General features: G+C 39.3%; 1 protein-coding gene and 1 pseudogene across 1 annotated transcript in view; both read right to left on the reverse strand.

Annotated features, from left to right (window-relative positions):
- Positions 1-6,551, reverse strand: part of LOC136881323 (malate dehydrogenase, cytoplasmic) — a 134,027-nt gene extending 127,476 nt beyond the window's left edge. Inside the window, exon 1 of the mRNA XM_068229301.1 lies at positions 6,199-6,551. The gene's annotated coding sequence lies outside the window, so the exon portion shown is untranslated. The remainder of the gene's footprint in view (positions 1-6,198) is intronic.
- Positions 6,552-6,652: 101 nt separating this feature from the next.
- On the reverse strand, positions 6,653-7,532 carry LOC136880980 (transmembrane protein 222 pseudogene; annotated as a pseudogene).
- Positions 7,533-14,768: the final 7,236 nt, after the last annotated feature.

The following is a 14,768-nucleotide window of genomic DNA, read 5'->3' on the forward strand; positions in this document are numbered from 1 at the left end:
TCAATCAATCACCACTAATCTTCATTCAGACCATAATTGTCCAACCCTTGTCCCGTTTCTCTACAGGGTCAGGTATGAGGTGAGATGAATCTGCTGTGGTGGGTTTTTATGACCGGATGCCCTTCCTGATGTCTACCTCGTCAGAGGATTTAATGAGATGAAATTAATGATGTGATACATGATAGTAGAAAGGGAGAGGGTGAAACCCGGTGCCAGCACATTGTCTACTCCTGCTGAATAGCACCAAGGGGTCTGCTCAAGGGTTAACATCCCCATCCGACGTACAAATCACCATCAACAGCATCACATGCCTTAACTCCATATGAGCACTGGGGAGAGGTTTGGAATTTAATCCAGGCTTTTGGCACACAATCTAGTGATTAGAAATTGTATACCACCACCGCCTATCCTGCCGGCCAACATTCTGATGGCGAAATTTTTTCGACCAACGGAACTTGAACTGGTTAACCATGGTGTCAGACTCTTTAAACTTCAATGCCTTAACGATCATGGCCACCAGGCAGGCTTTTTCTATTAATTATTTACCTAATTTTTTATATGATTTCAAAGAAGCTGAAAACCTACCAAACACCTCCTAATTTGTCTTCCTTGGCCGTGCGTGTAGAGGCGCGCGGCTGTGAGCTTGCATCCGGGAGATAGTAGGTTCGAATCCCACTATCGGCAGCCCTGAAAATGGTTTTCCGTGGTTTCCCATTTTCACACCAGGCAAATGCTGGGGCTGTACCTTAATTAAGGCCACGGCCGCTTCCTTCCAACTCCTAGGCCTTTCCTATCCCTTCGTCGCCATAAGACCTATCTGTGTCGGTGCGACGTAAAGCCCCTAGCAAAAAAAAAAAAAAATGTCTTCCTACAAACAAGTATTTGTCCTATTGAATTCCAACTATCTTCATATTATGATCCTTCCTATTTTTAAAAACTGCATTCAAACTTATTCAACTACTAATGTCATTCCATGCCACCTCTCCAATGACAGCTTGAAACACACTGCTTAGTCAGGTGGTCTACTTACTCTCAAATCTTCCTAGACCAATATTTGCAACATTTTTGTAATACTATTATTTTGTCGGAAATAACCCAGAACAAATCATGTTGCTTTCCTCTGGATAATTTCCAGTTCACGAATCAAGTAATCCTGGTTAAGTGTCCCATACAATGGAACCTTTCTCTAATTAGGTTCTTACCAGCGAGTATACACCTTTTTCTTTATATTCTTACTACAACCCCTAAATACCCTCATAACCATATGGAAAGATCTGTAACCTTTATTTACAACCTCGTTAATGCGATTACCACACCTAAGTACTTACAGTGATGCCCATGAGCACAGTACCTAATTAAAACTGAGAAGAGTTTTTCTGTTAGTGAAATTTGGCTCCTCACCCCATTTATCATCATACCATTGTCTGCTGTCCATCTCACAACAGTGTCGAAGCATTTCTGCGGTCGCTCCCAATCCTGCAACTTATTTATTATTCCATTCAGTATAACATCATTCACAAAAAAGCCTTATCTGTGATTCCAGCTCTTCACTCATATCATTTATAGACTATATAAGAAAACAAAGGTCTAAATCTTACCTAGCAAAAGCCCTCTTTTAATCACTACAAGATCAGATATCGCTTCACCTACTCTAATTTTCTTAGTTCTATTTTCCAGAAATGTAGCCTCTCATTCAGTTACTCTTCTGCCTAGTCCAGTAACCCTCATATTCTTCAGTAATCTCCCTTGATCTACTCTATCAAAAGCCTTGGATAGGTCAATAGCGATACAATCCATTTCAGTTCTTGAATCTAATATATATCTCCTATATCTTGCTGGAATCCTGGAAGTTGAGCCGCACTGGAGTAACATTCCCTAAACCCAAATTGCCACCTTCCAAAACAGTTAGTAACCAAATATGTACTGCAGATATGGTACTATATCCCAACCCACAGTCTTTAGTATATACCCAGAAATCTTATCAATTCCAGCTGCTTTTTTAGTTTCCAACTTTATCTTTTTGTAAATAGTTTTATCATAGGTAAATTTCAGTACTTTGTTACTATTCGTCACCTCCTCTATCAGAACATTATCCTTACTGGTAAATTCAATTTCTCCTTATTTCCACAACTATATTTCTTTCCAACCTGCACTTCCTCCTTGTCACTTTATTTTTCAGTAGTGTGTCTGCAATTCCTAACCACATTTAAAGATACATGGCTGATGTCACACTCCTCAACAATTGTCTTAAACCCATCTCATAGGATGTTTAGATTTTTATTTACTATTTTCCATCAATCATACGTCCTTTTTAAAACCTCCCTCAAGCGTATCTTATCAACCATACGGTTTTGTCTAATATTCCTAATTTTGCAACCTATCTTTCTATCTCATTTATATTTAACGATGACAATAATAGCTTTGTGATCATGTATATCATCTGTCGCATCAGTTTTTCTATAGAGCTCATCTGGTTTTATCAGCACCACATCTAGGATACACTAATGAGCAATTGAAATAGAGATACATGGCAAGTAGCAAGCCCTTTTGCCTTGATGACGGTGGCGATATGGCATGGTTTGGACTCCACAAGACACCGGAAACATTGTGGAACCCTACTGATCCATGACCGCTGCACAGCCTTCCATAATCCACAAAGATTGGTCGGAGCAGGGTCCAGGTAATGCATATCTCTCTCGACAGCATCCCGGATGTGCTCAATGGGATTGAGATCGGGGTTCCTCGGAAGCCAGAATAGCATTTTCACATCTGTGGAATGCTCATCAATTTGGGGGTGATGGGCTGGAGCACTGTCTTGCTTAAAGTAAAGGGTAGGCCTACCTGCGGGGCACTGGACAGGAACAAAGGGGTGAACGTGACCTTCTGGTGGCCTCCTGTAACGTGAGGGACATTGTCAGACGTACCACGGGTCCCATTTCATCGAATGTGAACAGTCTCAACAGGATACCACCACAATCGGCCAGAACTGTAACCTGCTGGCAAGAGGAATCCATAGGCTCATGTGGTTTATGACACACTCATACCCAACCATCGACCAGTACCCACTGGTACCTCGACTCATCAGTCCAGACGCATTTTTTCATGCTTTGAGCATCCAAAAGCGGCATGTCACTTGTCGTGCCTTGTGATGGGTACTGAGCAGAGGTAACGAAGTGGAATGCTTGCTTCTGTACCTCATGGCGAGGAGATGTACCTGGAAGGTATAGACTGCTCACACGTCTTCATTGTACAGCATTTTACTGAGGAGTGATCTACTACATTGTGGCCCGTCTATCCACTCTTACAATCCGAGATAGCCGATGGCGAACCCTGTCATCAACACGTCGCACATCACGACAACCGACTCTAGCGGCAGTGTTTTTGCCCGAATCCACGTACTCACGGTATACTTTTAATACAGTGACCCCTGGAAAGCCTAGTTCCTTCATGACTGCTGAGATGGAAGTGGCCATACATCTGGCACTGTCTTAACTCATCATTTATCGGTCATATTTCCGGTTAGTCATATTCCCAGTTAACGTTTAGTAACTGAGATCATCCAATACAATCATGCTCCCTTCTATGCCGTTCCCCACCTGATCATCTTATCAAATAATTCAGCATCAGCATTACCCCTTCCATGTCTCTACACGCTTAAAACATCAAGTTGCCTATTATCTTTAGAGTTGAGCCTTATATTTAGAATGTCTGTTTGTCATCTGTAACTTTTTCATAGCTTTACAAAATTCTTCCTTCCCCAGTATGGCATTGAATTTATCCCGTATCTATGATAAACACACTTCTTTAAGAAAATGTTCACATTCATAATATCAATTCTCAGCCATGATTCAATTCCTATTACAATATCTGGCAAATGTATATCATCACTGTTTCCTAGTCCAACCGATTTGGATCCTTAATGTACCACCTATTACTCTTTTAAACAACTCAGGCATACATAACCATTTGGTTCGAGTAAAGGGAACCTGAGCACAGATCCTTATCTCGTATCCACCCATTAGGATCTACAAATCTGACTCCTAGTTTCCCCACATATCCACTCCTGTTTATTTAAATCCCACTAGTCGAACTGTAATGTGCCTAGTTTGTAAGAATTTCAAAATGTGATTTATCTAGTTTGTAATTCCTCCAAGAGTAAAATGTAAATATAATATTATGTGAAATTAAATTATATCTTAATAATGAATAAATTATTTCCTTACACATATGACTGCCACAATAGACAATACCTTGTGGTCGTGTTCCAACACAGTCCCATAATAATTTCCTTTTTACTTTAAATCTCCAACGAGAGAGGCATTAGTTTAAATCAATGAATTAATAAAATATAAAGCTGAGTATGGCCTATCTCAATATAGTTGCCTGGATCGTTGCCTATGTAATATACAAGGCCTGGAACAACGGGCGATTTTCCACCAGAATTACAGGACACTTTAGGTTTGTAGTCTTCCCGGTAGGTGTCAGGGTTATGGGCTGTTGTGAGCAGTGAATCAGAGCCATAACTTGGTATAAGATTCGCATTACATGTGGGATGTGTTTGCAGTTTATTGATAGTTTTCGTAGTATCTTTTGTCGTGCTATAGCTGTACGAATTACAGAACCATTATAGATGCATCCTGTTATCGTTTCTCCTTCATTAATTACAACTTTAATAATGTTGCATCTTATTCCATCTATTGGTTTCGATCCACTTGATTATTTTGTAGTTTGATAATGGTGATAATGATGCTGTTTGTTGTTTAAAGGGTCTTAAACATCTAAGTCATCGGCCCCTATTTTTGGTGATTTATTTGTATAATTTATATTGACTGAGCAGAGTGGCCTTCAGCTCAATAGTGGCTAGTTTTGCTAGCCTTGCAGCTCTGTGACTGGAAGGCGGAGTGTCTGGTTCCCACCGTCGGCTAACCTGACAATGGTTTTCCATTCTCCTGCACTAAGGCAAATTTTGGGACATATAGGCCATGGGCGACACCCTCACCATCTCCGCACCTTAAATCATGGCTTCAAATCTTGAACCGAGAAAGTGCGTAACCCTCTAGGAGGCCTGCCCTACACCACTGGGGTACAGAATGAAAATGTTTAATAGTAGTAAAATTGTATAGGTTGTTTCCTAGTTTACTTCTGTACCAAAACACCAAGACTACCTTTAGATTTTTTTTGATGGCAGCAATGAATAGTGGGGTGTTACTGTCAATACTATGATAATTATTGTAGAGCCAAATCATGTAATGTACATTTCATGCACAACATGGGAATGTGAGTAAAGTATCACAAATGGTGCACTACTTTGCTCCAAGATGTACTTCAAACAGTGCAAAGAAAGAAAATGAATATGACGTTCCATCTTTTTCTTACTGATTCAACCTTAAGAGAGAAGTGGAAAATTGCCGTTTTGAGATAAGGCAAAAAAACCTAGGTTTTTATGATTACCAACAAGACCGTCAAAAGTGTATAGCAAGTATTTCCTTGAATCTGATTTTTGTGTTAGCCCTACAAAGAAGAGGTTCTTCCAAATAAAATACCATTGATATTTAGTAGTTACCCCACTCATAAACAAATATGTGCCAAATGCAGAAGTGAACCAACCCCAGATTACATTCACTAAACCAGAAAGAATTAAATCAATGGCAGCTTCACCTACAGGGAAACTCCTCAACCTCCTATGACAAAAGTAGCAATTTTAGTATCCACCCTAATCCCAAAAGCATCCCGAAGAGCTAAATACAAAAGAAACAGAAGGATATCTATTTTGCTAAGGAAGTCAACTGATAGAAATAAGAAAGTAATTTATAAGCTTTGAAAGACCTGAAAGAATAAAAATCTGAGAAGGTGAAAACAACAAAACACAGAAGAAAGATCAGCTAGACATATACAGAAAGAAAAGCGTCAAATTTTGCGAGAAAGAAAGCTGTTTTGTGGCATGGCAAAGCAGCTAATGGTTACATTTTAATTAAAGGGTTGCTTAAAACTTCCACACAGGAATACATTAAAAAATGACCTTGGCTGCACTAATGGAGAGAATGGAACATCTTGAAAATGTGAATGATTCTTCAAGATATTATAGACTGACAGGTACGGAATAAGTATGTGATTTAAACCAATTTATTTTTTGGGAAATTTTTCCACTCCTTATAGCATTTTTATGAGTTTAGTCAGGTGAATATCAACATAACTTACATGTGTTTTTTTTATTATTATTATTTAAGAGCATTGTGTAGGTCAGCCCGCAAAGATGACTTCTAGCGACATATTTTGAAGCTCAGCGCGACTCCATCAGCTGGTTAGGGGTTGTATATCACGTAGGCAACGCCTGCATTAAGGATGGTTCTGCGCAAGAATTACGTGTATATAAACATGTTAGCCTAACCTCTTGTACTGCATATATTTAGAGAACCGTACTTCAAATCTCCGATGAGTGAGGCATTAGTTTAAATCGATGAATTAGTAAAATATAAAGCTAAGTGTGGAATATCTAAATATAGTTGCTTGAATTAAGGATCGTTCTGCGTAAAGAATTACGTGTAAACACGTGAGCCTAACCTCTTGTACTGCATGTATTTCAGAAACTACTGGCATCCTTCTCGCTGGTATTTCTTACAGTAGAAAATAATTGCTCACCATGAAACAAAAATCTGAAAGAATCTTCTCCATTTAAAAAGTAATATACAATAAGAACTGGTCGCATACTTCATTTAGAGTAATCACACATAGGAAGAGTACGGAAATAAAATTAGAAAACAAGAGCAATGAGTGATGTAGCAATCATCAAAACGATAAATGGCAGCCACGTTCGGAGGATTCCTCCACAGCTCACATATCGTCCTTTCAGACACATTAAAAAGGCGAGTTTCACACTGTTCCAGGAGCTCGAATTATAGTTCATCTTATTTAATGCCATTGCAACGTGCGAATGACAGTTATCGCCGCAAAGATTATGCATTCTTGTTGAATATTCATTAGATGCTTCAGTCACTGCTCGATCCCAACCATCCGAACCACCAACAGCAAGAGCAGGATTTAACTGCAAGTATTTTGTTGGGGAACCAAAAGCCATATTGTCTTCAGACACAAAATATGGGCCAGCAAAATCCCTTATCACTCCTGATGACATGGTAATTCCCATGTGTCCTACAACAGGACAGATCCAGGTTAGAAATGGGATAGGTGTCCAGACAATAGAATATGGGTATCGTTTCTTCATTGGTCCGGTTGCGATTTGATATTCACCGTCAGACGTAATTTTAGTACTATTCACACTGCTTATCTCAGCATTATTTATGCTCATTTTCATACGTCAAACGCGGGATGTTATCGTCTACAGCAAAGAGAATGACACACCTGTCATGCTCTTACACCAACACCAACAACCGAATCAAACTCGTTGTCTCGTTCAGAATCAAAGAGGATAGAATAGAATAGCGGTCTTGAAACAGCCATTAACTTCGATTGTCGATTCTTTTGATCTAAATTCTCCGATTTTAAGGACATTGTGTCGACTGGACAGCTCCACATTCCAAGGTAAAGATAGGAAACTTGTTGCTAAGTTTCGTGCTTTACAATTATCAGAACTTAATTACCCCTACGGTTGCAGTAGGCACCAACAAACATTGACGTCAGACAGGGGCTCATTCTCTTTGGACAAGGGCATATCAGGCCGAAGATGAACGTTCAAAGATTTCACTGTGGATGCTGTGGCTTCAACCATATCATTAGAACTACAATCTAGAATATTTCTGTATCTGTCTCAATAATGAAAAGGCAGGTGTGAAGCCAGCCGAAATCTGTGCGTCCCACTCAACATAAATTCATCGTTGTTCTTAAGGTTATGTAAGATGTGATTAAAATCCACATATTTCTACGTATTAGAACAATGTTAGCGAACATAAAATTACAACTACTGGATAATATGGTGCTACATTTGCCACAAACATGTATTTTTTCTATTTAGAAACCGTCTTAAATACCAACAAAAATACGTGGTAGGCCATGACCAACTCGATAGGTACCGGACCGGTAGTCAAGACAAAGAATAAGATAGCTGTGGCTGCGTTCGCGTTATCAAATACAGTGGGCTTTATACTGTATACTTTCTCTTATATGATCCTTGATACTTGAAACGTCTATCGTGTGTTGTAACTATGTTACTAGAAATAATGAACAAGTTGAAATTTTCACATAGTTTTACTTGGATATTAATTTATTTTTTTAATTTTCAAAATATTTAGTAATTGTCAGTGTTAAACACGCAGCTTTGTACTTCCAAATTCCAACTCTTCGGGCGTGCTCACACATACCGTATCGTCAATCGCTGTCTTAAGTCTTTACACTGTAGCACCTTGGAGAAATGGCCGTCCAGGTGTTAATGTCAATTTCTTGTGATAACATCGGTTGTGTTGGTCAGAATGCATGGAAAGGATTTTGTTCTGCTGTTTTGCCTATCTTGTGTGCTACCGAGCTCGATAGCTGCAGTCGCTTAAGTGCGGCCAGTATCCAGTATTCGGGAGATAGTAGGTTCGAATCCTACTGTCGGCAGCCCTGAAAATGGTTTCCCGTGGTTTCCCATTTTCAAACCAGGTAAATGCTGGGTCTGTACCTTAATTAAGGCCACGGCCGCTTCCTTCCCACTCCTAGCCCTTTCCCGTCCCATCGGCGCCATAAGACCTATCTGTGTCGGTGCGACGTAAAGCAACTAAATATCTTGTGTGCTTCCTTTTCTATGAATATTTCCTTCTTAATTTCCATGGGAGCAACTGATTAAGCGAATCATTCAAGAGAAGGGCCCAACGCACCGGTTCTCTCACATTCAAATGTTTAGGAATCGCATTGCAAACAAATAGGTAGAAATGCAAATTGAGGTGAGAGTAGCAGTTTCCCTATCTGCCATGGGCAGCATACAAAATATACAGAAATTATCTTTGGACACTGCACTGAAAATGTTCATATCAAAGATCTCTCCGATCATCGATATATTGTACGACTTGCCGATCTAGGAACAACTCAAAAGCTGTATTTATTATTATTATTATTATTATTATTATTATTATTATTATTATTATTATTATTATTATTATTATTATTATTATTATTATTATAAAATGAGAACAATGTGCAAAAATTTACACGGAAGAACAGAATTTTGTCAAAGATTCTGTTCTAAGAACACAGTAGACCTACATAGCATGATACCTGTCGCAATGAAGATTGCGACTTTCACACACACACACACACGCGTGTTTGTCCTGGTTCGTGAAATCGTTTGTTCGCACATATCTTATAATGGAATCCATGTGTAGCAAACCTTGTTATAATACGTCTGAGGTTGAAGCTAGCTTGCTTCAAATCATTGGTCGTTATAGCATCAGTGGAATAATATTCACTCCATATTTCAGATCTTTTTCGTTGTCTGTATTTAATTAATTTCTCATAGTTCATGGTAGAAGGCAAATCGTGACTTATACTTAAATCTTCTATGAGAATGTTTCTCGAGTAAGTTCGTATGAGAGTCTTGAAAGGGTACATTTTGATAGGCCTAAAATAGCTTTCTAAAAACAGAACTTTCACTTTTTCCACTGGAGGGATAATTTGGGCCATATGATTGCAATGACATATGTTAGGCTGGGTACAATTTTGGCATAAAAAAGCTTCATAGCAGTTTCTATTGAGAGCTGTTGTAAGTTTTGTATATCATGATTACCTTTTATTGCTGCTGTTGATCTATGGATTCTGAACGAATTGTTTGTTGTTTGAAGAGTAATGCCTAAGTATTTAAACGTGTTCACTATTTCTAATGGCTTATTTTATGAAATACTTTATCGTTTGCTGTTAAACTTCCCCCTTTTCTAAAGATCACTTGTACTGTTTTCTTATCGTTGATTTTGAATTTGTTATCATTGCAAGCAGTAGCGGTGATTAGGGGGCGAGGGGGGCAGTTGCCCCACCCCCACATTTTTGAGAAACTATTACCTACATTTTTATTCCAGTTCAGCCAAATAAAACTAGGAATTATTAAAAAAAGCAATTTGTATAAGTCCTGTTGTCTTATTACCTAATTCTTTCCTTTATTTTCTTTAATCATGAACAAATTTTTAGCGGAAATAGGCACAAAATGACATTCGTCCAGGCTAACCAATTTGTATAGCGCCATAGCAAGTAGTGGAGACTTTGAGATTATGATTTACCCGCTTGCCGCGTGCATTCGTCAGTCTGGCAGTCTCTTTAGTGCCTGTTAGTATTTACAGTGTGTAATCAAATATTAAATTATTGTAATTGTATAATCACGCCGTATTTCTCTTTAATTGTAATATATGTGAAATATTGTTCCTTTGGTGAATATTTTATTTACAGTACTGAATAAAAATCTCAAAAAACTATTATGATTTAAGTTGGTAAACTCTCAATCCTTACCACTCTGTCGAAATTCGCTGAGAGAGCATTAAAAACTTACCATTTTGTAGCCTTTATTTTAGTTTTGGTGTGTATAAGCCCCCCACCCACCCCCCGCTAAATCCCATAAACACGAGTGCTGTTTGTTGTCTGTATACTTTTTTGCCGCCGCACTTTTAATTCCCAATCGCCGCTACTGATCAAAAGATATGGAAACGTTTAAATCAATGTTTTTTTTAAAAAAAATGCTATACCGATACCGTATGAATCTCTCAGTTCACCCCATCAATCCTGGTTTATCTTCTCGCCAGAGAAACATTTCACATCGAAGATCTGAGGTACGAATAGTTTTTTGCTAGTGGCTTTACGTCTCACCGATACAGATAGGTCTTATGGCGACAATGGGATAGGAAAGGCCTAGGATTTGGAAGGAAGCGGCCGTGGCATTAATTAAGGTACAGCCAAGCATTTGCCTGGTGTGAAAATGGGAAACCACGGAAAACCATCTTCAGGGCAGCCGACAGTGCGATTCGAACCCACTGTCTCCCGATGTGAGAAATGAATAATCACTGCCAACATCAGATGCATACTAAGTTACAATCTACAGCGGGGAATCCAGGAATAGAGGTGGTGGTGGTGGTGATTCTTGTTTTAAGAAGAAGTACAACTGGGCTACCATCCTCAATCAGAAAAAGAGGGAGAAAATATGGCAAGATTTTTTCTGCACCGATGCGATGACCAACAGGGAATGGATGAAAGCAAATTATAAATTGAATGCTAACATGTTTCTCGGGTCACGGCTTTCAGTAAAGATCTGCAAAAGGAAGGCATTCCACAAACCAGATGTAAACCCTGTGAAGGACTATGCGAGAGATACCACGTGACAACGTGCAGTCATAGGCATAAATAGCTTAGAGTTCTGTGAAAACGACACATAAATGTTATAGTGTTAATCGTTGCCTACGTTATAATACAAGGTCTGGAAATAGAGCCCGTAAAACGCTATGGAAGTGGTTACACTGAAGTTCAATGCCGGGCCACTAGGATCGCTATCTTGCCCCCTGTCTGCCAGGCTCGCGCCTTTAAACGTGTTCATTAACTGAGTTGGTTGTGAATGTACTATTTATTTGTCTGATGTTAAGCATTCGCAGTTCCAGTCATGGTTTATTCACGAGAAATTAAAGGTACCGTAGTGGAATTTCGTTTCACAAGTTTCCAGTGAATGTTCAATGTTCGAAACATACAGAGGAAGTATTACGCATGAGATACGACTTCAAGCTGATCGAAGTAGGCCTCTGTTCCTAAGTTTTGATCCGAGTTACGTCATAAGAATCGGGCGATTCCAAAATTTGTCACTGGACTTTTTTTTAAACTATGCTACCGTGACCGGCAATCATTTGCGAGGCTTCTTCAAACTCAGAAATCTTAAATTAGGAAACCAACGAGGAAAATAATTTGCCTAACAAATTTCACGAAAATGAATGTAGCAAGAGCTAAAAATATTGTATTTTCCCCTGAAACAATCTCCGGTTTGTAAAGTACGGAGGTGGATTTGTCCCAAGAGCATGAAATACAGTTTAAAATAAGCCATTTGTTTTATGGAGCATTTTATTAAATTGTTCAATGCGCATAACGTCTGCAACACCTCACATCGGACATATTCAGGAACGAGTACAAACGAGCATCTTTTAACCGGGCGAGTTGGTCGTACGGTTAGGGGCGCACGGCTGTGAGCTTGCATCCGGGAGATAGTGGGTTCGAATTCCACTGTCGGCAGCCCTGAAGATGGTTTTCCGTGGTTTCCCATTTTGACACCAGGCAAATGCTGGGGCTGTACCTTAATTAAGGCCACGGCCGCTTCCTTCCAACTCCTAGGCCTTTCCTATCCCATCGTCGCCATAATACCTACTTGTGTCGGTGCGATGTAAAGTCACTAGCAAAAAAAAGCATCGTTTAGTACTGAAGATGAACTCCTCAGTTGGTTAATTAATGATTTCCTGTCATATATTAAGAAACTTAAAATGCATTCAGAGAAAGTAAAAAACAATCATGAGAGAAATGTATCAGGCATAGATCTCGACTACCCAGTCCACTGTGACCTGCGTAAAATACCTCATAAGTATACATTTGCATTATGCGTTGATGAGGAACCTAACGAGCTATGACATCGAGCTCTTGTTCAGCTACCTAAGACGCCAAGCGGAATGAAATGACATTATGGTTCGTGTGGCAAAAGAAATAACAGACGGTAAAGGCTATTTAGAACATATCTGTTCTCCAGCTATTCAAAGTCCAACATTGTATCTTATTCGTTTTCAAGATCGAGGAGCCCTCAGATACCAAAAATCGTCTGTGGCACTTCTGCAGTGAACGACGGAATTTGTCACTTCCGCTACGCAGTACTTGTCCCGAAGAGGGTTACTAAAAGGTGTACGGTTATTTTTTCGAAAGACATGTTCAACAGTGAAATTAAGTGTGGAAAGTGTAAAGGCGACAAACCACCTCTTTTTCTACTATGAACATTTCTGAGACCTCTATTAGACAACATTACTTTGAGCCACTCAAGTAGAAGAGAGAAAGTTTTGGAACTTGATAAGAAGCCCCTCAGAAGGAAAGTTTTGAAACTTCAATGACATATCCAAGCCAATGCAGCACCGCTCTATAAATGAAGTACTGTCAATACTCGCAAAAAACATTCAGTTCTTTTATTGAAATATACGGCCATGCGAATACAAGGGGGCAAGACCGCGATCCTAGCGGCTGAATGGTGAACTAGGAAGCAACCCGTTTCCACGAGTGCATTTCAAGGCCTTGTATTATAGCGTAGGCAACGGTGTTAATCATATGTAACCATTGCCTGCGAGATACACAAGGCCGGGAAATAGGAAGCAATTTGCCGCTGAAAAAGCGGCCCGACCGTGTTCACGGCTTGGCGGCTAGATGTCAGGTTTCCGTTCTGTTCTTGGCGGACTTTTAACATTGTGATGTGCGGACTAATAGTGATGTTGTGTTGATTTTGTGCAATTTATTGTCAGTATTTTTTCTGTCGGTGTGTGTATGTGAGGTTGAGAAGATGGTGAACTGTTGTGTACCTCTTCGTACTTCCGATACTGCAAAAAAGCAAGAAAATGTGACGTTTCATAGTTTCCCTTCGGAGCGCGGTTTAAGAGAGAAGTGGAGGCAAGCTATTTCCAGGCAAGGTGATAAAGTAGGATCTCTTTGGGTACCTAACAATTCTTCTCGAGTGTGTAGCTTGCATTTTAATACGTCAGATTTTAGTGTAAGCACATCAATCAAGCGAATACTTCCCAACAAAGTTCCTTCTGTTTTTAGTGTGTACCCTGTTCATAAACAGAAAAGTAACAAGCACAGGAAGTATCCATCTCCCAGAAATGACGTACCATCAAAAATTTAGTAGAATTTCTGATTCAGATAATGATATATCTTGAGAGTGAGAGTGGCCGAGGAGCAGACACACTGTGAAACCTGCCTACATGAAATATCATCAGCCACCAGTGATAGTCCTCTAGCACACTTAATAAGAATGCAAGATCGGGGTGCCGTACGGTATCCATCAAGAAAGTTCGTGTATTTCCTAAGAAACATTTTAAAGTTCACATGTTCTGCTTTATGTTACTTGGGAAAAACAAATCTCGTAAAGAAACTAATTGTCTATGTTGTGCCAAAGTTCCTGCAACGCTTTAACTGTACTAGTTGTTGTGATCAGGAAAGACTAGGTAAAATAATACTGACAAAGATTCTAAAACCAATTCTGGATAATCAGGCGAAGGAAATTTCCGATCAGGATGATGCGTTCAACCCCTGAACCGCAAAGTGCTGAAATTGTGATAACTTCATGCATCTCAGGTAAGCTAATCTTATGTATCGGTACGTCATACATTATAGATAATATTCTATGAGATTAAATGAATCGTTCCTTGTGATCATTTGTACATTAATGCTGATGATATGTATTTGTCTTAATTGATCACAAAGTTTTCGTTACTTATTTCGTCTTAACATAGTGTGAGACAAAGTCCTACGTTCTAGAAAATAAGTCATACAATTGCTCTTAGTCTATTTTTTATCTTATATCTCTTTGGTGTCCTCTGAAATTATTAGTTTTAATTAAATTTTATAGTTTTTCGCAAACCAGCGTGTTGCAATGAGCGGGCGAGACAGAATATTAAAGAGAATTCTAGCGGCGCTTGTCGGAAGTATCTCGAGAACAAGTTTAGAGTGCTGTATTTCCAGGCCTTGTGTATCTCGTAGGCAACGATGTAACTTATCCATTAGCCATTGGCTGCATTAAATACTATTATTATTTCAGTAGCAGCAGTCAGCTACTGCTTTAACTCACCTGG

The sequence above is a fragment of the Anabrus simplex genome, chromosome 9 (genome assembly GCF_040414725.1).
Source record: "Anabrus simplex isolate iqAnaSimp1 chromosome 9, ASM4041472v1, whole genome shotgun sequence".
In the NCBI taxonomy this organism is placed as follows: Eukaryota; Metazoa; Arthropoda; class Insecta; order Orthoptera; family Tettigoniidae; genus Anabrus; species Anabrus simplex.